Source organism: Capsicum annuum, chromosome 1 (assembly GCF_002878395.1).
Source record: "Capsicum annuum cultivar UCD-10X-F1 chromosome 1, UCD10Xv1.1, whole genome shotgun sequence".
NCBI classification, from domain to species: Eukaryota; Viridiplantae; Streptophyta; class Magnoliopsida; order Solanales; family Solanaceae; genus Capsicum; species Capsicum annuum.
The window spans coordinates 110967634-110992807 of NC_061111.1; positions in this window are offsets into that span (position 1 = coordinate 110967634).

The window sequence follows — 25174 nt, forward strand, 5'->3', positions numbered from 1 at the left end:
AATCCTAGTTATGTCAGTCCTATATAGCATGCAAAAAGTGGTCCCAAACTTAGAAAATTTTAGCTAAGTGTCAAGACTTAGAATTATTTTAGCTTTCAAAATTGGAGGATATTATATTTTACCTTTCCGACCTTAGTATGTCAATATTCAAGTTGATTCATGATTAGGGTCACATATAGGTCATCTCAGGCGAGTTTTGGATTTTTTGGACTAGTGTAAGGGTGAGTTTGGATGTCCAAAACAACAAAGGTTTGCAATAGGATCGCGCCATGAGGGCCTATTAAATTAGGCTCAGGGTTGCGTTGCGAGTGCTACTTGACCCAAGCTGGGGTCATGTCATGAGGGTTGCTTGACCCAAGAAAGGGTCATGATGCGATGGGGACCCTGTCCAGTAATTTTTTTATCTGAGTTTGTAAGGGCAAATGGGTCATTTTCCCTTCCATATTTCAGCCTTAACTCGAAATCAAGCCTCCTAGAGGGAAAACTCACTCATTATTCACAAAATTCTCTCAAGTGTAAGCCCTAGGTTCATTAAATTCAAGTCCAAGCCTTAAAATTTCACCATAAGTTCTCACAATTTCAGAAATCAAGCTATGTTAGGTGTTCATCCTTGGGTTTTCTTACACCCCTTAAGTTCAAGAACCCTTTTTAAAACATAAATTATGACTCCCATGTTATGAATTGAATTATGTTTATTTTATATATTTGTGTGGATTCAAGAATTAATTGTAAGTTTCATGATTATCAGATAGCATATATGTGATTGATGAAATTTCCATGTCAAAACCCTTGAATTGTGAATTGGTTATCATAGTCATAATGCATTAGCCTGTTGTTTATGCCCAAGTGCAAGTTATGCCTCCTAAGTGTTTGACAAAATGCCTAAATGAATTAGTTGTGCATTTGTGATCCATTGGTGATCTTAGTATTGAGCTCATGCTATTACTACATGTTCAAACTACTTCCATGTTAAAGCTATGCCTTATGAGTGTTTGATAGAATATCCATGTGAATTGAATAGTATAATTATTACATGTTAGTATGTGTTCTCATTCTTATACAAGTTCATGACTTCCAAGTATCTGACGAAATGTCTCAGTGATTGCGTTATGAATAATTGACTATTTTTATGGTTTTCAAAAATTGTTATTTCTAGCTTTTTACCTAATTACAGTAGCTATTGAATAGTCCTAGTGAGTGTCATGGACAGTAGTACTAGTCAGGTAATAGAACTCAGTAAAATCAGTCCTGCAAAGTCAGTCAAAATGATCAGTGTCAGTTCAGTCAAGCCTAGTACAGTCTAGTGATCAGTTCAGTGTCTATTCAAATGGGAGTCGGATTCAGCACCGAGAAAACCCAGGGATGGGGGAAGTCTTGCCTGCAGAGGGTTTGACCCCTAGTAGTAGTCTATGGATTACAGAACTATGTAGCCAGCATAGGATAAGTCGTCCTCCTGCCAGATTAGGGTGACTTAATCATGTATATATTTATATTTCATGAGTCTTCCTACTAGATTAGGGTTGACCTATCTTTGTTAGTATCCTATGGAAAGGTGCTAAATCAGTCTATACCGGGGTATGTCGGTTAGATGAACACTCCCACAGTTACAGTTTCAGTCTCAGTATTTAGTAAAGAACTCAGACAGTTCTACTAAATAATGGCTATCAGATATCAGTTATCAATTATATAGCCATCAGAATTCAGTATTCAGTTTCAGTATAAATCATAGATATATGATGGATAATTATATGCGCAGTATTACATGTTTAGTATGTTCTCCAGTTACAGTATTGCATGTATACGCATTTAGTTACTTCATGATATTATTCAGTCAGTTATGCTCTCAGGCATATAAATCCATGTATCATCAACCTACTTCACTTATCATGCCATCATATCAAGTACTGATGCATACTCTTTCTTTGCGCTATGATGTCTCATATTCTTGGTTCAAACACATGGGTTCCTTATCATACTTCACAGCTCAGGATATCAGCAATAATTATAATAGTGAGTCCTTATCTAGTGAGGATATTTTTGTATTTTAGTAGTTCAGTATTTCAGTTAGTTCAGTAGTAGGAGTTAGTTGGGGACTTGTCCCATCAACTTCGTATTTAGACAGTTAGTGGCTTTCATTCTACCACAGTTAGTATTCAGTTTTTCAGATATTGTTATCAATTTATCCTTAGTAATCAGTGTTTGTTTTTTCTTATGATCCTTATGTCAAATCTCAGATTACTTTTGCATATATTGTTTTGTATTATTATTCAATGCTTATAATAAGTACCAGTTATGGGTTAGCTTGTGATCCTTCAGGGTAGTAAGCACCGTGTGGCATTCAGGGTATAGACTCTTCACGTTACAAACTTGGTATCAGACCCTAATGTTGTAAAGAGTCCTTAGGATTCTAAAAGCTACTTTAAGTAGAGTTTTATGCATCGGTGTGTAGCTCACCACACTTATGGGCAACAGGCTTTGAGGCATTTTTAGGAAAAATTTGCTTTCTTTCAGTATTCATGTTGTGTGGGTGAGTATGAGCTCAATTTGAACTCTCTTTCTAGTCCAATTTTCCCTTTCGTTTGTAGAACATGCCTCTCAAAAAGACTAACAGAAGAAGAACTGGAAACCAGCTAGCACCTCTACCCGTTCAGGCAGATCCACAGATGAGCATGTCTCTCACATAGAATTTAGAGCAGCTTTCACCACTCTAGCTTATTCTATAGTAGCCTAGAATGAAAGCCCAGCTATTATTCAATTTAACCCAATGGCTAATATGGTTGCAGCTAGAATTCAAAACTACTCGAATGAACCCTTAATCATTTGTAGGGTCTAAGTCTAAATAGGACCTATAGAAATTCCTTGAAATGGGGCAAAAGGTAATAAATATTATGAAGTAACCACGATTGAGAGTGCTGAGTTAGCCGCCTACCTGTTATAGGATATACCTCACATATAGTTTAAGTAGTAGAAGGTAGATAGGGACACAGGTGCATGGCCCATAGAATATGAGGAGTTTGCTACTGCCTTTCTAGATAGGTTCTTTCCATTGAAGTTTAGGAATGCTACGGTTCTAGAGTTCATCAACCTGAAGTAGCGTAAAATAAGAGTAGAGTATCCCCTTAAGTTTAATAAGTTGGCCAAGTATTCTCCTGATTAGTAGTGGATAGCAGGTCTAAGATAAGCAAGTTTGTGTCGGGTATATCTAATAGTGTAGTCAAAGAGTGTAGGACTGTAATGCTGATCAAGAAGATGGGCTCTTCCCGTTTAACGGTCCATGCTCAATAGATTGAGGAGAAGAATACTAAGGAGAAAAAGAGGGAAAACAAAAGATCTAGGACAGGTAGCTTTAACTTCACTCAACCTAAGTTAAAGGGTGGTAATCATTCTCAATTCCACCCAAAATCTTCAGTTGCAGCTCTATCCTCAGCCAGTTCTCCAGTGCTTAAATTCAAAAATGGTAATAAGGATAGGGCACCAGGCTCTGTATCTCAGGGTAGAATTAGCAGTGCCCAAAAGAATCCCCTTTGTCAAAAGTGTGTCAGAAACTATTGGGCTATCTACAGGGCTGGCAACGATAGATATTTTGGGTGTGGCAAGCCAGGTCATAGAATTATAGAGTTTCCTCAAGCGGGTTCTCAGAGTCAGCATAATCGCCCCCCCAACAAAGTCCGATCACTCATTTCAGTAGGGTACTACTTCCAGTGCTGCCAGTGGGCAATAGCTAAATTGACTCTATATACTCCAGTCCTGATAGGATCAGGAAAGTTCTCCTGATATTGTCACAGGTATATTCCAAGTTTACCATTTACATACTTATGTTAGCTGGATCCAGGAGCTTCTTTGTCCTTTCTAACTTCTTATATAGTTGTTGATTTTGGAGTTAGTCCCAAAATCCTAGCGGAGCCTTTCTTAGTCTCTAACCCTGTGAGTAAATCTAACATAGACCGGTGAGTATATAGGAATTGTCCGGTTATGGTATCTACAAAAATTACTTCAATAGACTTAATAGAGTTAGAGATGATAGATTTTGACGTTAATTTCAGCATGGATTGTCTTTATTCATGCTATGCTTTAGTTGATTATAGAAATAGAGTTTTCCATTTCCAGTTCTCGAATGAACCTGTCCTAGAATGGAGGGGTAGTACTTCAGCACTTAAGGGACAACTTATTTCCTACCTCAGAGCGAGAAAACTAATATCCAAGGAATGTGTCTAGTATCTTATCGAGTTAAGGATTCAAGTATCGAGACTCCTAATCTTGAGTTAGTTCCTGTTGCAAGTAAATTTCTAGATGTGTTTTCCTAAGATCATCCTGGAGTTTCTCCCAAAAGGGAAATTAACTTTGGAATTGACCTTCTTCCAGATACTCATCCCATCTTTATTCTGTCATACAGAATGGCTTTAGCTGAACTTAAAGAGTTAACAGAGCAGTTGGAGAATCTCCCAGAAAAGGGCTTCATCAGGCCCAACGTCTCCCCATGGGGTGCACCTATTCTATTTGTGCATTATAAAGATGGTTCTCTCAAAATATGTATTGACTATCATCAGTTTAAAAAAGTCACCATCAATAACAAGTATACACTTCCAAGATTTGATGAGTTGTTTGACCAATATCAGGGTGCCAGTTACTTCTCTAAGACAGACCTCAGATCAAGCTATCATCAGCTCAGAGTTAGAGAATATGATGTTCCAAAAATGGCTTACAGAACTTTGTATGGTCACTTAAAATTTCTAGTCATCTCATTTTGTCTTACTGATGCCCCAGCAGCTTTCATGGACATGATGAATCACGTGTTCAAGTAGTACTTGGACATGTTTGTCATAGTCTTCATAAATGATATTCTTGTCTACTTTTGTAATGAAAATGATCATGCAGACCATCTCAAAAGTGTATTGCAGACCCTTAGAGCCCATCAGTTATTTGCAAAATTTAGTAAATGCGAAATTTGGCTGAGATCATTAGCTTTACTTAGTCATATAATTTTTGGTGATGGCATTAGATTTGATTCTTAGAAGATTAAAGCAGTGAGAAACTAGCCTATACCCATCTCTTTATTAGATATCAGGAGTTTGTTCGTTTTGACTGTCTATTACTGATGGTTTGTTGAAGGATTTTCGCCAATTGCATCCCCATGTCTAGGCTAACTCAGAAGAAAGTCAAATTCCAGTGGTCAGATTCTAGTGAGAAGAGTTTTCAGGAGTTTAAGACTCAACTCACTATAGCCCCAATTCTGACTTTGCCCGATGGTTCAAACGGGTTTGTTGTGTATTGTGATGCTTCCATAGTTGGTTTTTGGTGTGTTTTGATGTAGAGAGATAAGTTCATATCCTATGCCTCTAGAAAACTTAAGCCTCATGAAAAGAGTTGTACAACCTATGATCTTGAGTTAGCAGCTGTTATGTTTGCCTTAAAGATTTAGAGGCGCTATTTGCATGGGTGCATATTGATGTTTATACAGACCAGAAAAGCTTGCAGTATATGTTTTCTTAGAAAGACATAAACTTTCATCAGAGAAGATGGTTAGAGTTATTGAAGGATTAGGACATATGTGTTCTGTGTCATCTAGGCAAGGCCAATGTAGTGGCTGATGCCCTCAGTAGGTTGTCCAAAGGTAGTGTTTCTCATTTTGAGGATAGTAAGAAGAAGTTAGTTCAGGAAGTTCATTAGCCTTTCAGGCTAGGTATCCGTTTGGTTAATTCGGCTGAGTATAGTGTTTGGGTGCAGAATAGTTCGAAATAATATTTTGTTTCAGAGTGGAACAAAAGTAGGATAGGGATCCCAGTTTAGTGAAGCTGAAAGTGTCAGTCAGAGACCATAAGGTAAAGGTTTCTTCTAAGGGGGAGGTGTTGAGTTGCATTTCCAGGGTAGGCTATGTGTTCCATGTGTGAGTAGCATGAGGCAGCGAATTCTTATGGAAGCACATGGTGAGCATTACTTGATTCATCCAGGGGCCATTAAAATGTACCATAACTTGTGGGAAGTCTTTTGGTATAGTAGGATAGAGAGAGGCATCGTTAAGTTTTTGGCTAAGTGCTCTACATAGCAGCAGGTTAAGATTTAGCACCAAAAGCTGAGTGGTTCCATACTGGAGTTCAATATTCCCATATGAAAGTGGGAAGAAATAAACATGAACTTCGTGATGTGTTTTCCTTTTACTCATTCTCAGCATGATTCGATTTGTGTCATTTTAGATAGGATGACCAAATCAGCCCATTTCTTTGCAGTTCATACCTCTTATTCAGTGAAGACTATGACAGGCTCTATATCAGAGAGTTGGCCAACTTACATAGTATCCCGTTGCCCATTATTTTAGATAGAGGTACGCAGTTCTCCTCTCACTTTTCAAAAGCCTTCATAAAGTGTCTTGGTACCTAAGTTTACCTCAGTACAGCATTTTACCCTCAAACAGATGGTCAAGTAGAAAGGACCATTCAGACTTTAGAGGATATACTGAGAGCGTGTGTTGTGGACTTTAAGGGTAGTTGGGATGATCACTTACCTTTGACCAGTATCCATATGCCTCCGTTTGAGGCTTTTTATGAGAGAAGATGTTGATCTCCTATTGGTTGGTTTAAAGTGGGTAAGGCTACAGTAGTAGGGCCTGACTTGGTATTTGATGCCTTAGAGAAGGTGCAGTTATTCAGAGAGAGGCTTAAGACAGCTCAGGGCCGATAGAAATATATGCAGATGTAAGAAGAAAAGATCTCAAGTTTGAGATTAGTGACTTTATGTATTTGAAGATCTCTCCAATTAAGGGAGTGAAGAGATTGGGCAAGAAATGGAAGCTTAGTCCCCGATACGTTGGGCCTTATAGGATTCTCAATCGTTTTACTAAGGAAGTTTATGAGCTTGAGTTGCCTGCAAAATTTGTACCAGTGCACCCAGTGTTTTATATCTCCTTGCTAAAGAAGTGCATTGGTGACCCAGCAATTGTAGTCCCTATAGAGAGTGTAGATATTCAAAGCAATATATCTGTTGAGGAAATCCAGTAGAAATTCTTGATGGTCTCATTCGCAGACTAAGGAACAAAGAATTTCCTTTGATCAAAGTTCTTTGGAAAAATCAATTAGTTGAGGGAGCTACATGGGAAGCAGAAGAAGGTAGGCAAACCATGTATCCTCACCTTTTCTCCATAAACTCAGTCTCACCCTATGGTAATAGTCTTTCTTATATTTACTCTATTCCATGTTAAGTTATACCTGCATTGCATACTCATATCACTCAAGTATTCATAAAATAGTTCCTTAGTGTAAGTACATACTATTTCTCAGTTACTTTCTTTTCAGTAAGTCTCATTCAAATCAAAGCCTTAAAAGTTCACCATTAGTTCTCACGGATTCAGAAACTAACATATGTAATGGGTTCATCCTTAGGTATTCTTCCACCCTTGGAGTTCAAGAACACATATTAAAACATAAATTATGATTCCCGTGTTATGAATTGAATTATATTTATGTTTGTGTATTTGTATGGGTTTCAATTCAAGAATTAATTATAAGTTTCATGATATGAGATAGCATATATGTGATTGATTAAATTCCCATGTCAAAACTCTTGAATTGTGAATTGGTTACTGTAGTCATGTTGCATTAGCATGTTGTTTATGCCCAAGTACAAGTTATGCCTTCTAAGTGTTTAACAAAATGCCTAAGTGAATTAGGTGTGCATTTGTGATCCATTGGTGATCTTAGTATTGAGCTCATGCTATTACTACATGTTTAAACTACTTCCATGTTAAAGTTATGCCTTGTAAGTGTTTGATAGAATGTCCATGTGAATTTAAGAGTTTAATTATGACATGTTAGTATGTGTTCTCATTCTTTTTCAAGTTCATGACTTCCAAGTATCTGATGAAATATCTCAGTGATTGTATTGTAAACAATTGACTATTGTTATGATTTTCAAGAATTGCTCTGTCTTATTATTATTGATGCTATCTAGTCCTTAGGATATTTATTACTCGAAGTCTTGATTTTTACCTAGTTACAGTAGCTATAGAAAAGTCCTAGTGAGTGTCATGAATAATAGTACTCAGTTAGGTAACAAAACTCCGTAAACTCAGTTCAGCACAGTCAGTCAACACGAATGGGGGCATTCCTGTCGATAGAGGGCTTGACCCTTAGTAGTAGTCCCTGTATTATAAAACTACGTAGCCAACATAAGATAAGTCATACTCCTACCATATTAGGGTTAATGCAATCATGTGTAAATATATATATAAATATATATATATATATTATGTGTCTTTCTGCCTGATTAGGGTTGAACCAACTTTGTTAGTATCCCGTGACAAGGTGCTAACACCCTTCCAATTGGGGTCAGAGATTGGACCCCAAGTCAATCGATATAGGGGTATGTTGGTTTGATGAACACTCCCACAGTTATAGTTTCATTCTCAGTATGCAGTAAGGAACTCAGACAGTTCTACAAAACAATGGCTATCAAATATCAGTTATCAGCTATCAGCTATTAGTTATCAATTATCAGTTATGTAGCCATCAAAATTTAGTATTTATTTTTGTGTAAATCTCAAATATATGATGTATAATTATATGCGCAGTATGGCATGTTTAGTATGTTCAGCAGTTACAGTATTACATGTTTACATATTCAGTTACTTCATGATGTTCATTCAACCAGTTATCATCTCATACATATTAACCCATGTATCATCTGCCTACCTTACTTAGAATACCAATATATTCCACGTACTAACGCATAATATTTCTTAGCACTATAATATCTCATACCGTAAGTTCAGACACGTGGGTTCCAGGTCATACTTAGTAGCTCAGGATATCAGCAACAGTTATAATAGTGAGTCCTCATCCAGCGAGGATATCATTTTATTTTAAACAATTTAGTATTTTAACTAGTTTGATAGTCGGAGTTAGTTGGGGACTTGTGATAACAACTCCATAATTAGACAGTTAGAGGCTTTTAGACTAGCTCAGTCAGTATTAAATTTTTCAGATATTGTAATCAGTATTATCCTTTGTGTTCAGTATTTGTTTTAAGCTTATGAACCTTATGAAAAATCTTATATTACTTTCGCATATATTGTTCGATATTAATATTTAGTGCTCACAAGAGGTACCAGTCATGGGTTAGCTTATGATCCTTCTAGTTTGTAAGCACCGTGTGGCATCCAGGGTACATACTCGGGGTGTTATACTACTCCTCCTATATAGTTATTAACTCGAGATCAATATTTAGACTAAAGTAGTAAGCTTTTATATTTTCAAAAGGATCTATTTTATGTTGTGAATATTTCTAAACACTTTGATTTTATTTTCGATATTGGTTTTAGATATAGTTGGGGGCATGTCCCGATTGGATTTCATTACTCTTTTAGTTAAAAGCTTTGTGGTACTTCTATGGGTTGGAATGGGTGGGATCGATATTGTTGTCGACCTTAGCATTGAAATAAAATGGGAGAATTGCATCATCAGACAAAATTTCTCACTATTCTATCATATTTCATTTTGGTATTAATTATATTATGTCTTGGAACATCTTTGGTTATGGCATGGTTTATGGACCTTATTTCAGTATGATTTGATATGGTTTGATTATTGGTATGGAATTGTTGGACTTGGTTTCTTCGGTCATGGTTGTGATCTTATCCAAGACTCTTTATGAGAGATGTTACACTATTTTGTCATATTCTCAAAATTCAGCCAACTCAGGGCAAGTGGTTGGTGGTTGGGTTAGGCAGTGGGGTGGTCTCCATTCCTGGTTGTACTTGGGATACCTATTATGACAAGGCCCTAGGGCAGGTTGTGTGAGGTTGGTATGAGAGCCTAGGTTCATAGTTAATTGGAAGTCCACAAAGCCATGTTGAGTAGAGTCTCTTTTAGGGTTTTGTAGCGTTTCACACTCATAAGGGAGAGGCTACAAGGAATTTAGAAATGTTTTACTTTGTTGGTATTATATTTTCAAGGTTAGAGTCTCAGTCCCAAAATATTCTCTAATCCTTATTTGTTCGTCTTTAAGATCATGCCTCATAAATCTAGAACACAAGAAAAAAATCCTTCTATCCTATCTGGGGGTAATGCTGAAGGGGTGCATCCTACTTCTAGGGTTCATCTTCGATCTCACATTCCTATCCATGATAGTTCTTGAGTTCTATCAGTTGCTACTAGTCCTCCTCAAGTTGATGTGACTTATGCAGAATTTTGTTAGTTTATTCATGCTATTGCTAAATTGGTTGCTGCTCAGGCTGAGCGAAATATGTCCGGTTCTTTATCTTCATAGGCCATAAGGGTTGGCCAATTTATAAAGATAATTTCTCCCACTTTTTTGGGAAAAGGTGGAGGAGGATCCATAAGGCTTTATGGATGAAATGGATAAGATATTTTAGGTGATGTAGGCTACCAATGTGGAGGGTGTAAACTTTGCATCTTATCAGCTTAAGTAGGTTGCATATCAGTTGTATGAAGAGTGGAATACGGATATAGGTGATGTGGAGGATTTATCCTAATAGGATGCCTTCTTTGGTGCTTTTCTGGATCATTTCTTTCCCCAAGATTTTAGGAAAGAAAAGATGGAAGAGTTTGTGGACCTCTAGTAGGGGATAATGTCTATCAAGGAATATGCCTTGAAGTTTCACCAATTGTCAAGGAATGCTCCTAATTTAGTAGATGACATGCAGGCTAGGATAAGGAAGATCGCTTCATAGTTAAATTAAGATTTTATTTTGGAGAGCAAGACTGCCTTGCTCATTAAAGATATCGACATCTCTAGGTTGACTATTCATATACAGCAGGTAGAGAAAGAGAAGAGGAAACATGTGGAGTTTTGGGATAGGAAGGGTAAGAGAAGCTGGTTTTTTGATCTGGGAGGTGCTTATTCTTGGGGTGGTTGAGACAGTGGTAGAAAAAGAAGTAGCAAGTTCTAGTCCCTACTCTTCTACTAGTGTTTCTTACCAGTCAGATGAAATGCATCATCATAGTGGTGATAATTTCTGGGCATAGGGTGCCCAATCTCAGGCAAGCAGAGGTTAGTCAATTTTTTCATGCCCTCTATGTTGGTTCTATGGTCGTCCTAATCAAGGTTATTTTGATAAAGTAAGGGAAAAATGGTTCAAGTATGGCTAGGCAGGCCATTGACTCAAGAATTGTTCGGTTAATAAGGTTTCTACAAAGGAGAATAAGATTCTTGTGGCTTCATCTTTTGCTTCTACACCTTGTGGTATTGTTTCTACTTCTATTAATTCTCCTAGATGTAGTATTGGTTGGAATAGGTTGTATACTTTGGCATCTCCACAAGAATCTGAGGCATCACCTGATATTGTTATTAAAGTGTTAAAACTTTTCTCTCATAATATATATTATTTTCTTGATCCAGGGTCTACTCTCTCCTATGTGACTCCTTATATGGCAGTATTTTTTAGTTTCAATCCAAAAGTTATTTTGCATCCCTTTTCAATTTCTATCCCAGTAGGTGACTCAATTATTGCTAAGAGAGTCTATAAGGGGTATGTAGTATCTTTTGGTGGCAAGCAAACCTTGGTGGATTTTTTTGAGTTGGATATGGTGGATTCTGATGTCATGCTGGGTCTAGAATGGTTATACTCTTGTTACACATCCTTGTATTGTTGGACCCATAAGGTTATATTTAGGTACTTGGGTGAGCCAGTTATAGAATGGAAGTGTGGTTCACTAGCTCCTAGGGGGGAGATTTATTTCTTATCTTAGAGCTTAGAGGTTAATCTTTAAAGTCTATCTTTATCAATTGGTCTGGGTTGAAGATTCTATCTTAGAAAGTCCTTTCTTCCAGTTAGTTCTAGTGGTTAATGGGTTTCTAGAGGTCTTTTTGGATGATCTTCATGGTGTTCTTCGGATAAGGAAATAGAGTTTGGTATTGATCTAATTTTGGACACTCATCTAATTTCTATTCCTCCGTATAGAATGGCTTTGGCTGAGTTGAGGGAACTTAAGGAGCAAATTAAGGATTTCTGGATAAGGCATTTATTCGTCCTAGTGTATCTCCTTGGGTGCATTGGCGTTGTTTGTGCATAAGAATGTATGATGGTTCCTTTCGGATGTGCATTGATTATAGGCAGTTGAATAAGGTGATAGTCAAGAACCAGTTCTTTCTTCCAAGGATATATAATCTGTTTGACCAGTTGCAAGGTGCAAAATTATTTTCTATGATAGATCTTCGGTCTAGGTACATCAACTAAAGATTAGAGAGGTGGATATCCCTAAGATGAATTTTCGTAATTGGTATGATCACTTCAAGTTTTTTGTAAAGTTATTTAAGTTGACTAATGCTCCGACGATGTTTATGGATTAAATGAACAGGCCTTTTTGTTAGTATTTGGATCTCTTCATCATTTGTTTATTGATGACATTCTGGTCTATTCGAAGATTAAAGTGGATCATGCTAATCACTTCTGTATGGTATTGCAAACCTAAAAAGAATAACAGTTGTATTCAAAGTTCTCCAAGTGTGAGTTTTTGTTGAACGCTTTAACTTTCTTGGGTAATATTATTCTTGTTGAGGGATCATGATAGATCTGTAAAATATTGTTATGGTGAAGAGGTGGCCTATACCCTTAACTCCATCAAACATTCGAAGCTTTTTGGGTTCAGTGGGGTATTATAGGAGTTTGTGTAAAGCTTTTAGTCGATAGTTGTTCTTTTGACTAAGTTAACTCAGAATAAGGTCGAGTTTTCTTGGTTAGATGCTTGTGAAGGGAGTTTTGAGAAGTTAAAGGATAACTTAACTTCAGATCAAATTCTGACTTAACCGAAAGGCAAAGATGGGTTTATGGTTAATTTCTATGCATCTCGGTTGATCTTGGTTGTGTGTTGAGTCAACATGGGAAGGAGATTACCTATACTTCCAGGCAGTTAAAGGTACATGAGAGGAATTATCCAACTTATCATTTGAAGTTGTTCCAGGTTGTGTTTGCTTTGAAACTATGGAGGCATTATTTGTATGGTATTCACGTGGATATCTTTTCTAATCATAAGAGTATGCAGTATGTGTTTACCCAAAAAGAGGTTAATCTTAGGCAGAGTAGATGACTTGAGCTTCTCAAGGACTATAATAGGAGTCTTCAGTATCACCTAGGTAAGGCTAATATGGTTGTTGATGCTCTAAGCAAGTTATCTAAGCGGATTTTATCTCATATAGAGGAAGGAAAGTGGGAATTGGTGAAGGATATTCACCGCTTGGCTAATCTTGCAGTTCACCTCTTGGATTCTAAATATGGTGGTGTGATGGTGCAAGAAGTGGTTCGATCGTCTCTTGGCGTGAAGATTAAGAAGAAGCAAGTGCTAGATCCTTTTTTGATGAAAAAGAGCGATGTTAGTGGGAAGAAGGTAGTAGTGTTTGATATCGATGTTGATGGTACTTTATGGTACCAAGCAAGGTTTCGCTTTCTTGATGTCGACAGGTTACGATAGAGGATTTTTGTTGAGGTGTATAGGTCGTGCTATGTTGTTCATCTCAGCTTAACTAAGATGTATTATGATCTAAAGGATATCTATTAGTGGAATGGCATGAAGAAGGATATGGCTGATTTCATCGCCAAGTGCATAAGGTGTCAACAGGTTAAGGTTTAGTATATAATGAAGGAGGGTTATATCAAGAAACTGATTTGCCCAAATGGAAATGGGAACTGATTAATATGGACTTTGTTGCTAGTCTTCTTCGGACTCATAATCATCAATATGATTCAATTTGGGTCATCGTGGATAGGATAACAAAGTCTACACATTTTTTGCCAGTGTGGACTACCTTCTCAGCGAAGGATTATGCAAATTTGTATCTTCATGAGATTATAAAGCAAAATGGGGTGCCTATTTTGATTATTTTTGACCATGGCATATAATTTACATCTCTCTTTTGGCAATCTTTTTAGAGATGATTAGGGACTAAGGTGTGTTTGAGTACTGGTTTCCATCCGCAGATAGATGGACAAGCGAAGAGAACTATTCAGATATTGAAGGATATGCTTTGGGCTTGTGTGATTGATTATGGTGGCAATTGGGTTAAGCATCTACCTTTGGTAGAGTTTTCTTACAACAATAGCTATTATTCTAGTATTGGTATAGCCTTTTTTGAGGCATTGTAGAGTAGGAGGTGTAGATCTCTAATTGGTTGGTTTGAGTTTGCTGAGATTGACATGTTTGGTCTTGATTTGGTTTACCAGGATATGGAGAAGGCAAAGGTGATTCTGGAGAGGCTTAAGGCTGCCTAAAGTTGCCAAAAGTCCTATGTGGATATTAGGCATAGAGACTTAGAGTTTGAGGTTAGAGATAAGGTTTTCCTTAAGGTATCTACCATAAAGGGAGGGTGTAGTTTGGAAAGAAGGGAAAGCTTAGTCCCCATTATTTTGGTCCTTATGAGGTTTTGTAGAGAATTGGTAATATTGCATATGAGCTAGAGTTTCCTTCTAGCTTAATCTTCGTTCATTCGGTCTTTCATGTTTCTATGTTGAGGAAGTGCATTGATGATCCTTCTTCGATTGTTCCTTTGGAAGGATTGAGTCTCATGAATTCTTTGTCTTATTAAGACGTCCCAGTTGAGATCTTAGATAGGCAGGTTCATTGATTATGGACCAAGAATGTGGCTTCAGTTAAGGTACTTTGGCAGATCCATAAGGTGGAAGAAGTAAATAGGAAACGGAAGAGGACATAAAATCCAAGTATCTACATTTTTTCTACTACTGGGATTCATGCAGAAGGTATGTGTCTTCAACACATTTTTATTTTCAGAGTTTCTTGAAGGAAAGATTTATATCTTTGTCTCTGTATTTCCTAATTTTGTTAAAGATTGGGAATATATTTGATAGCATAATGCAAATGACTAGTGCATATGGTTTCCCTTACTTTATTCGTCATTTGAGGATGAACATTCCTAGTGGAGGAGATAGAAACACCCTAGTTACTGGAACTTAGTTAATTTCCTAGAATTTTGATCTCTGGGCCCGATACGACTCATGGATACAAGTCGTATGATGGGGTATGAATGGTATGGTCCAGTTGTATACTGACCAGTGTTGGTTGGTGGGATGGATTTTAGTTACTAGTACGGATACGACTTAGGGGCACAAGTCATATTGGTGGTTATAGATTGTTTAGTTCCTTGACATAATCTTAGACTTGGTTAATTCAGTTGTATCTGAGTACGAGTGGCTCAGCGTGAGCTGTAAGCCAGGGTACGAGTCATACATAAGACTTGTATGGTGGATAGTGTCTAAATCTTCCTTGAGTTTGAATCTGCTAGGGGTACAGATAAAAGGTAGGGATCGTATGCTGTCACTATGACTTGGTTGGATGAGTCGTATGCTTGACAGTGTTGGATTCAAGGGTTGACACTAGGATACGCGTGGAGGATACCAATCGTATCAGAGGGTATTAGTTGTATTGGTCAGTCGTATCCCTGTGATGGGATTTTGGTACAACATAAATGGAGGTACTCTAGATATTTCCCCACTTATCCTAATAAGGCCCCATGACTTCTAACCAACTTGGAAGGTTATTTACCTTATTAGTCTATTCATTACTACTTAGAAACTCTTCAAAATACTCTAAAATTATCTCAAGATCTTTTAGGCAATGGAAGCTAGGGTTTTAACTTAACGATCAATTTGAGTCTTGTCTTGGTGATTTCTTTATGTCAGCATCTTGGTTTAAGGCATGTTCTCTTCCCTCATTATTAATTTTATCTAAAGGCATGGTTTTATGAACGTTTCCATGATTTTAGTGATTGTATGATTTTAGTTTTCAAATATGATTTGGGAGTTTTGATATTAAATGGTTGGTTATGGTTTCCCATGGTTTTAATTATGCTTTTATATACATTAATGGTAATTGGAATTGGTTTTGGTCATATTATGCCCCCAATGTGTTTGACAAATGCTTATAAAGAAATGTTCATTGCATTGACTAGTTTTAATGAAACTCTTGCAAGTTTTAAAACTTGATAAAGAATCATGCATGGTTTAAATGACTTGGAATGGTAAATGTATAATGGTTATGCTCTAGGGCCTCAAGGAATCCCCCAAGTAGATTTATATGGTAAATGGAAAGGCACTTGAAAGTCCCCTTAAACCTATGAATGGCTGGCTATGGATGATACTTACAAGTAAGAGTTGGTATGACGATACCAATATCTATGGACTTGGTTAATAAATGAATAATGGTTTGTCTATTTGGAAATTTGTTTTAATTTGGAAATAATGGCGGGATGTGTAGCAAAGTCGTGGAAGGTAGAGGTCCCAAGGGGACCAAAACTAGAAACTTATATTTACTAATATGAGGTTGGCCTTGGTGACCATAAACATAATGTCACACTATATTTGGGGAATGTACTAGTCATCCAAAGGGTTTCTTACCTGGTCGTGCGGCCACATGCTTTGAAACCTTTTCAATAGGGAGAGCTGAACCCATATAGCCTATAGGTAATTTGGGATAGCAAAGCTACACAGCCCAGGTAAAGGTTTTAAAGGCACGCTAAACCCGGTCGTTTTTCCCGGCATGGTGTTATATATATATATATGTATATGTATGGTTGTATTGATATGGATGGTTTTATTTGGTTTTATAAATGGCATTATTTTATCCTTACCCTGAGATCATGCAAGTTGTTACTCACTAACCCCGTCTGCCGTTAGTTGTATACCCATGCTATGCAGGAACCAGTCGTTCTACTCCTCCTACATAGTGATTGACTCAGTATCAGCATTTGGACTAAAGTGGTGAGATTCCATCCTTTCGGAAGCCTCTATTTCATGTTATGGATATTTCTAAACACTTTGATTTATTCTGGATATTGGTTTTGTCTATAGTTATGCACATGTCCAAACAAAATTTCATTACTTTTTCGGTATTAGTGTCGGCCTTGGCATTGAAATGAGTTAGGAGGCTGGCATCATCGGACATAATTTCTCACTATTCTTTTATATTTCATTTTGGGATTAATTATACTATGTCATGGAACATATTTAGTTATGTCCCATGTTTTAGTATGGTTTGGTAAGGTTGGATAATTGGTATAGGATGGATGGACTCGGTTTGGCCGATCATGGTTGTGATCTTATCCTAGAGTCTTTATGAGAGCTATTACACTATCTTGTCACATGCTCAGATTTCAGCCAACGCAGGGCAGGCGGCTGAAGGTTGGGTTGGATAGTGGGGATTGTCTCCAGTCCTAGCCAGACTTGGGACGCCCATTACGACAAGGCCCCAGGGTGGGTCATTTCAACGGCGATATGAGGCCATATATTAGGATAGTTTTAGTGGGAGCCATAGTGGCTCACAGTTGAAATACAGTGGTTCTCAGGGTAGGTAACCTCCTTGTCAGCCATATCAGCATTTGGACAGTCTAGTAGGCCCGTTAAGGCCATACTTTAGATTATCGATGGAGGCCAGTCTAGTATTAGAGATCATCTTGGCCAAGGTAGTGGTCAGTCTTTAAGGGATTCATCTGCTAGTTATTCTAGTCATGGCGGTAATTTTGAATCAGTTGGATCTTCTAGTTTTGGTACAATTCCTAGGGAATTTATGGTTGGGTTTTTAGTCATTTCTCGAGAGAGTACCCCAGTCATGGACCAATTGTTTGTTCAACTCATAGTTGTCCTCCGATTAAGGTAGTACATATTTTTGCTATAGGTTGTATGTATAGTCGTAGGGGTGGTCCCTAGGTTGCTTATAAAGGTTCTCATGCATGTAGGATAGGAGATCATTTAGGAGCCTAGCTAGGTGGAAGGCGTGGTTAGTTGTATTCCATACTTGCTATACCTATGGTTGAGTCTTTAGATGTTGTTATCACAGGTATGATCTTGGTATTCTATTAGTCAATTTTTGCTTTAAGTGATCTGGGATCTACTTATTCTGTTTGCATGTGATGCCTCACGGTTAGAGTAATCTTAGGATTCATTATGTGTGCCATTATGTGTATCTACTCTCATGGGTGATTTATTAGTAATGGCCTGAGTTTATACATCATGTGTTGTGACTGTGCGAGAATTTAATATTGAGGCTCATCGTATTTTGTTACATATGGTGGATTTTAATGTGATTTTGGGCATGGATTGGTTACCTCACTATCATGTGGTCCTAGATTGTTTTGTCAAGACCATTACCTTTGTCATGCCCGACATACCTCTGATTGTGTGGTAGAGAGTTATTAGCTACGAGCTGATAAGAATTATTTCTTATTTTCTAGCTTAGAGACTTTTTTCAAGGGATTGTGAGTCTTATCTCACTTATATTTGTCAATTTAGTGTGGAGAGTCTATTTCATAATTCTATTCCTATAATTCTTGAAATTCATGATGTTTTCCCTACCAATCTACCTGGTTTTCCTCCTGAGAGTGATACTGAGTTTGTTATTAATCTTTAGCCAGACACCCAATCCATTTCTAGGGCACCTTAATATATGGCTCCTACCGATCTTAAGAAGTTGAATTCTCAACTTTAGGACCTTTTTGGTAAGGTTTTATTTCACCAAGTGTGTCTTATTGGGGAACTCTTATGTTGTTTGTGAAGAAAAAGTATGGTTCCATGCCTGTGTGTATTGATTACAAGCAGCTTAATAAGGTGATGGTAAGGAACCGATATCTTATTCCTCACATTAATGATTTATTTTACCAGCTTTAGGATGGAACAATGTTCTCTAAGGTTGACTTAAGGTCTTGTTACTATCAGTTGAGGATTCGGGTTGAGGATAACCCAAAGTCAACCTTTGGGATCCGTTATAGTCATATGAGTTTCTAGTAATGTATATCATGTTCACTAACGCCCCAACCACGTTTATGGAATTTATGAACTACATATTCAGAACTTATTTGGATTCCTTTGTTATTGTATTAATTGATGACATCATTGTGTATTTGAGGAGTAGAGAGGAACATATGCAGTGTTTAAGGATTGTGCTCCAAATTTGAGAGATCATTGGTTTTTTGCCAAATTCTCTAAGTTTGAGTTTTGGCTTGAGTCAGTGACATTCCTTGGGAATGTGGTGTCCAAGGATCTGATTATGGTATACCCAGTAAAGATTAAGGCTATTTGTGATTAGGCTAGTTCTACATCTCCATCTGAGGTTCATAGCTTCATTTGTTAGCCCAGTTACTATAAGAGGTTAGTCAAGAGTTTTGCTACTATTGCAGCACTGATGAGTAAATCAACTTAGAAGGAGGTTCTTTTTGAAGGTCCAAGGAGTGTGAGTCAATCTTTGGAAAGCTCAAGGTTCCTTATTTCAACTTTTATTTTGGCTCTTTCTTTTGAGGGTGAGGGATTCACTGTGTATTATGATACTTCTAGTGTTGGTTTGGGTTGTGTGTTGATGCAGCAAGATCATGTTATTTCTTATTTTTTGAGGCAACTTAAGGTGCACAAGAATAACTATCCCACTCATGATTTTGAGTTGGCGGCATAGTTTTCATGCTTATGATTTGGAGACATTATCTTTACAGCATGTATGGTTCAATTTTCATGAATCATCATAGTCTTCATCATCTTATGACTCAGAGATAGATTAATTCTAGGAAGTATAGAAGAATGGAGTTACCTAAGAATTATGACATCTCTATTTTGTATTATCTAAGCAAGGAAAATATAGTAGTAGATTGCTTGAGTCGGAAGGCAGTCATTGTGGGTAGCTTAGCTTGTATTTCAGTTTCTCAAAGGCTGTTGGCATGGGATGTTTAGTCCTTAGCCAACTTGATGGTGTGGATTGAAATTTCAGACCCCAGGAGTATTTTTGCTAGTATTGAGGAAAGGTCTTCATTATTTGAGAAAATTCATAGTCGTCAATTTGAGGACATTAGACTTTGCATCATCCATGATCAGGTGTTGAGTGGTAATTCAAAGAGGGCTACTGTAACGACCCAAGACTACCCCCTAGTCGTTACACAGTGCTCATGACCCCGAAGGACCATAGGCTAACCCTTTCCTGATATCTGTACCATGAACAATGCATAATATCTGAAAATAAATGTGGAAAAATCGGCTGAAACAAGCCATAAGGTTCAACATATCTATAAATACTCAAAACTGAAAACCGAATACTAATACATCCGTCCGAAAAGCCTCTAACTGTCTGAACTGTGGAGTTGATGGGACATGTCCCCAACTAACTCCGTCAACTGAAAATAAACAAAGTCTGATGCAATAATAATACAAGGATCATCCTCGAATGAAGAGGACTCACTTCTACGTCTACTGATGCTAACTAGGACTGAACTGCTGAGGGAACTCTGGATCACGTGCCTCTAGACCTATGGTGTCAAATAAAACACCATAGCGCAAATGCGTCAGTACGGGAATGTACCGAGTATGCAAATGAGGTAAGGCTAAATGCATGGGCGAGTACTGAACGAGAACACATACAGGAATGCACAAACCATAATCACAATCATCACAACCATAGATACTAAAACTCGGATAACACTTTACTGTCATCTAAACTCACTACTAATACTGAGATACTGAATCACCTGATACTGATAACTGATTAAGTGAATATACTCACATAAATAACTGAATTCTGAGCTCATTACTCTTGACTGACGATATCGGAGATCAACCTCTCTATAACGGATGACTCTGAAATCTATTATCAATGATAAGAAAAGGATCATGTCTAAATCTGACAACAAGAATACACAACAGAATCTGAGACTAAGATCAAGCCTATCTATTGGGAGATCTCTGGATATGATAACAAGAATACTCAATAGGATTTGAGACTGAATCAAGCCTATCTATCGGGAGATCTCTGGATCTAATAACAAGAATACTCAATAGGATCTGAGACTGAGATCAAGCCTATCTATCAGGAGATATCTGGATCTTATAACAAATAACTACATATGAGACCAATCTAATCTGACGGATGGTCATGAATCAATGGAACTATCTAAGCTCCTCACTGAGATAGACGACTGTACCTCACAGTCCTTATTTCTGAAGATTGATACTGAAATTGAAACTGTGAGAAGTAGTTACTTTATCGACATGCCCCAACCTCCCATAGGTGGGGTCTAACCTATAACCCCAGCTGGAAAGGTGTCAATACCATGCCACGGGTAAAGACCTCTCTGGTCAAGCCTCTCTAACGAATGACCCTCGCAGGAAGTCAGCCTAAAGCAATATAATAGACAAACCTCTCTAACCGTGATAGCCTCTATGGACGGGGACTCCTGCATCCTGCGCTGTCTACGCAGTTTTGGAGTTCAGGGATTTCTCCTAGCAACTCGGTCTCTCTCTAACGGGGAGTCGCCACCCTCACCCTCACTCGGTGCTAGCTCCTACTCCCAACTAAAAGACTCTGAACTAAATTTTTAAATGAACACAAACTGAACTAAATCTGATACTGATCATGTTTTTCAATTGATCTGACTGAGTTAATGTAAATTCACATGTCCGTATCTGATGAAATACTACTGAATCACGGTATTTGACTGAAGATACAGAGTTTGAATAGATTACTCGGACACTACCGAGGTTAGAATTGAACACTTAAATACAACTAGATCTTAGCTGAGTATAGCGCTGAGTCTAGATTACTAGTGATATGGGGATTACGAAGATTACTGAGATTACTGAGATTTCTTAAGTTCTATATCTATCTGAGGATATAGAGTTCTATAATTCACTGAGTTTTGAGAATCATGGCCCAACTGGGATTATAGTGAAAACTGACACAAGCTCTAGACAACAGCTAAATTATCGGGTATAAATACCCCCAGGACTCGATAACACAAAAGTAAGAAATAACCATTCTTAACTAGTCATAACTATGGTCATTCATTCCTAATCACAATCACCAAAGCATCTCTTCAAGCATTTAGGAATCATAACCATATATTCACATCACAATCACTAAGGCATCACTTCAAGAATTTAGGAATCATAACCATATATTCACATCACAATCACTAAGGCATCACTCCAAGCAATAAGGAATCATAGACATATAATAGCGTAAGGGAAACATGTTACTAGATCATACTCCATTCAAAAAGGTCTTGCATCAAGTACTTCACAGGTATATTAGTCTTGGCATGTATTGGATAGCACATGATTGGGGAAACTTCATACTATCATTTCATAGCTTCTCTTCAAGAACTTGGCATGTATTAAAGGCTTAGCTTGTATCAAAGAGCACATAATTGGGGAATTTCCTACTATCATGTCTCAACTTGTTCACTAAGGCCTTTCAACAAACACTAGGCATGCATGGGTCTACACCTAATTGGGGATTCCATTCTATCATGGCACAATTCCTTCACTACGGCATTCATCAAACACTAGGCATGCATGGTTTGCACCTAATTGGGGATTTCATGCTATCATACAACAATTCATTCATTAAGGTATTTCAACAAACACTTGACATGCATGAACTTGTACACTGTTAGGGTTTCCTAATCAACATGCTATAATGGCCCTAATTCTTCACATAAACATTTTATCAAACATATGGGGAGCATGCTTTGCTTATTCAACCATTTCTACACTTAATTAACATGAACACATCACATAGAAATCAACTTGACGAGGGTTTATCATAACCTTCGCATGAATTCCACATACTAGGGTCAAAGCTTGAAAGCCTCATAAACAAACATGAATCATAACTCAATGATAGAAGGAACATACATTTCAACTCACATTAATCATGAAAACCCATAAACACAATATCTTTGAATTTTAGAAAAGGTTTCTTGAGCTTCTTGGAAGAAAGGGACCCAAGAATTAACATCTACATACCTTGGGGCAACTCTTTTCTTGAAAGTTCTTGGAGAGATTCTTGATTCCTCTTAATTTCTCTTGATCTCTATTGATTTTTCTTGAAGAAGAAATAAGGGTTTTGATTTTGTGAAACCCCATTTTTGATGTTGAAGATGGGGAATGAGGCTGAGAGTCTTTTATCGGGTATATATAGGGTTGAAGAAGAGTGGGAAAAGACAAAAAGCCCCTTGGAATTAAACTCAAAAATCCCAATTTTACAAGCTGGCGCAACGCTCCATAATCGCGTCAGTTCACTAGAAATTGGACAATTGGGAAACTGCATGACGGCGTGATGTAGTGGCAATCGTGTTACCACCTTGGTTGTAAACTGTAAAGGCACCGCGATGTGGTGGAATCATGTTGGTGCACTGGAAATTAACAATTCTGAAACTAAGCCTTGGCATGATATGCCATAATCATGGAGGCTCACTGGATTTTGACAATTGCCATTTTGGCTGGCTCCACGATGCACTAAAGTGCCAGGTGGCACACTGTCTCACTAAAATAGCTCTAACTCTTTGCCCGAGTATCGGATTTGGACGAATTTGGTATCGATAGAAAGCTTATTCAATGATCTACATAAAAAAAAATTGATATTAGGGAAATTATACACGGTTAAAAGTATTTCACCCTTGGGAAGACACCTCTCAAACTTTTAGGACCGAATTTTTACTTCACGAAACACACTCTAAGTCTCAGACTAGGAGAGAATTTTGCGGGCTCTTACATTTTCTCCCCCTTGGAAACATTCATCCTCGAATGTCGCTTGATAGACTAAGAATACTAATCAACTGAACTTACTCAGGGAATAAGAACATCTCAAGACATGACTACACAAATGGAACAACCGACATACTGAGTTCTCATACTGGACATGCATATCTGATGCATGGAATACTCGACTGAAGATACTCATAGCTGATTCTCATCGCACATATGCATATCTGATGCATGGAATACTCGACTGAAGCTACTCATTGCTGAATTCACATAGAACATATGCATATATGATGCATGGACTCATAACTAGGTTAATCTCATAAATGCGTAACTGAAAACACTGAGAAGCTGAACTTTTCCCACTAAACGTGCATATCTAATGCATAAATGCCTGACTGAACTGACTCTCGAAAGCATGACTGACAATTTAATGACAACTGATGTTAACCCTGTAAGGAGAGTTTGAATATGCAACTGAATGAGTCTAAGGACATGCAAACATCATAGTACCATGGGGTATCTCCCCCTTGGGACTCTATGTCCCTTTAAACATAATTTCCTGAAACACTGGGGTGGTACACGGGACACCTACGAAATGGGTCATAATTCACCGACTGAGATCTGAAACTCATGCATGACTAATGCTAACATATAATCCCAAAATTGAAGCAAAGGATCAAACAATGCATATCACAAAGACGAAGGACTCATAAAATACCCAATTTTATTTTAGGGAATCCTTCCCGATCAAGGAGAGCCTAAAGCGCATGGAATCTACCCCTCTGAGCTAGCACTCTATATTCTCGCATTCTATGGCTTGGCTCACCACACCTGAAGGACACATCACTACCAGATCGACACACACCTTGGTGGCTCTTGCCATACTCTCCACAAAGCAAATAGGTACGAACACCACTAGTACTACTCTGGCTTTAGAGCCTGGGGCTCTACCAGAACTGACACCCCCGAACACAGGTGCAGGTACACTAGCTAAGGATGGAGCTAGGATAGGAAATCTCCGACTATACTGGGAACGGCTACCACCCTGTGACCCTATTTAAGAGAAACCACGACTACCTGTCCTAGCCCTCTTGCTCACTCTCTCTCTTTTCTTCAGCTTATCTGTCTTAATTTGCTAAGCGTGCATTATTAACCTAGTAAGATCCATATCTCTATGAAGCATAGAAGCCCTACACTCTTTCAATACTAACCTGGATACAGCAGTCACAAACTTACTCATACTCGATCTAGTGTCAGCTATAAAGTTGGGAGCATACTTAGCTAATTGGTTAAACTTAAGACAATACTCTTTCACTGTTATGGAACCTTGCTTTAGATTCATGAAATCCTCCACCTTAGCCTCTCTTATCTATAGCTATAAAAACTTATCTAGAAAGGCATCCTAAAATTCTGGCCAAGTCATGGGAGCTGCATCCTCCGCTTTACCCTCGTTCCAAATCACTACCCAATCATGAGCAATATCCTTCAACCTAAGATGCTAACTCAATACTTTCTTCCTCAGAAACATGCATAATCTGGGTAATCTTCCTCACCTCCCCTAGATAAAGCTATGGGTTCTCACCTACTACTGATCTAAAGAATTCTAGCGGGTTCATTTTCATGAAACTTCTGATCCTGGTTGCGGTTAAATCCCCATCTTGCTGAGGTATGGCTACAGCCTGGCGGTTACCCTATCTA